At 45.4% G+C, this 1,765-nt stretch overlaps 1 pseudogene; it reads left to right on the top strand.

The window, feature by feature from the left end:
* The first annotated feature begins 732 nt into the window (after positions 1-732).
* Positions 733-1,193, top strand: LOC131507964 (ribosomal protein uL24-like; annotated as a pseudogene).
* The last annotated feature ends 572 nt before the right edge of the window (positions 1,194-1,765 follow it).

Consider the following 1,765-nt stretch of genomic DNA (forward strand, 5'->3'; position numbering starts at 1 on the left):
CCACCCAGGCGCCCCGGAAATGATTTTTTAAACAGGATGATGCATCCCCCCGGGGGAGTGAGGGTAAGAGTGACATTCTAGTAGTTGACGCTCTAAGATTGTTTTCCAGCATCTGTGACATGTAGAGAATTTGGAAGTCAACACTCCCATCTTTATAACAAGAGAAAATGGGACGAACTAAAAATCAACTCTTTTGAACCTATCAGAGAACTGAGGTTTTAGGGGCAATATGGATGTGAAGGTGATGCCAGAGGGACAGCTGAGATCTGCTTACGTGACGAACAGAAGCCACGGGAACCATAAACCTGAAGGAACCTGTGAGTGGTGATTTTGATAAATTTCTGGAGATTGAGTTGGATTAGCTTATATGACAGAGATTCTTGGTAGCCACAGTCGTATGGTGCCCCCACACCTTCCTGGGCTTTCCTTCCAGCAAACCCACTGGGTTCTCAGGTTCTCATGATGGAATGCTGAGAAAGATCCCTTCCTGACTCTGGCAGGAAAAGAAGAGTAACAGTAGAGAAGAAACATACTTAAGGCATTCTCCACAGCCAAGACCTACTCTGCAGGGAAAAAATAAAACTTTGCCAGAGCCTTATCTCACCTGCCAGAAGGGCATTTCTGTCACTTCACCCCCCCTGTAGCTTCCATGATTCACCTAAGAGGGTGAGGGGATCTCAGCAACACATGTGAATGCATGTACTTTTGAGCCCACCTGGTGCCCAGCTCCTCATGAAGTTCAATCTTTTTGGGACATAGGACTGGAGCAAAAACTGCAACCACCACCTCAGTGGACCCTTGCACGTGCCCAGGGAGGTCACGTCTGCCAGCTCTCCAAGCAGCTGCAGCAGAAGGACGATGTCTGCTCCCTGCCCGTTCACAAGGATGATGAGGTCCAGGTGGCTCAAGGACACTACGAAGATCAGCAAATTGGCAAGGTCGTCGAGGCGTAGAGGCAGAGACAGGACTGTATCACCTACATCAAGTGGAAGAAGCCTGAGAAAGCTCACCGCATAACTATTCACGTGGGCATTCACTCGAGCAGGGTGATTATCACCAGGCTAAAACTGAACGAAGAGCGGGGGAAAAAAATTCTTGAGCACAAAGCCAAATCTTGACAAGTTGGAAAAGAGAAAGGCAAATACGAGGAAGCACTTACTACGAAAATGCAGGGTGGAAACTCCGTTGTGTAACCATAGCTTAACCATAAATTTTGAGCAAATATAGACTCCTTTGGAACATTTCAAAATGTCTCGGCCATTTCACGTCCTTCCTTTTTTGCTACTGATCTGTAGCTGTACCTTTGTGATTTTGATTAACAATTCTGGGAATGAAAGTTAGAAATGACTCCCCCCAAAACCACTTGTGAACATCACAGCTCAAGGACACAAGGTTACTAACAGAAAGATTTAGTCATAAGATGACAGAATGGTTTTCCACCTCCAACCCTAGATTACTACTCCAACCCTAGGGCTCCAGTAGAATAACAGTGGATTGCGATTGTTAGTTTTGCAAGACACAGGCTCTCTCTGAGAAGTAGAACTTAGGAAAGTCCAATGTCAACAGGGGAAACAAAAACAGACGCGTTAGATGCACTTGAAGCCTCTGGCACCTACAGCTGCAATAAACATTAAACACAACCCACTCCTACCCAGATTAACACAAACTTCACACTAAAGGATGATTTAGTTTACTTCCTGTTCTCCAAAACATAATGTCAGGCTTTCAACAAAAAATGGGAAGCCATGCTACACAGCAAGAAAAA

This window comes from Neofelis nebulosa, chromosome 3, assembly GCF_028018385.1.
Source record: "Neofelis nebulosa isolate mNeoNeb1 chromosome 3, mNeoNeb1.pri, whole genome shotgun sequence".
NCBI lineage: Eukaryota > Metazoa > Chordata > Mammalia > Carnivora > Felidae > Neofelis > Neofelis nebulosa.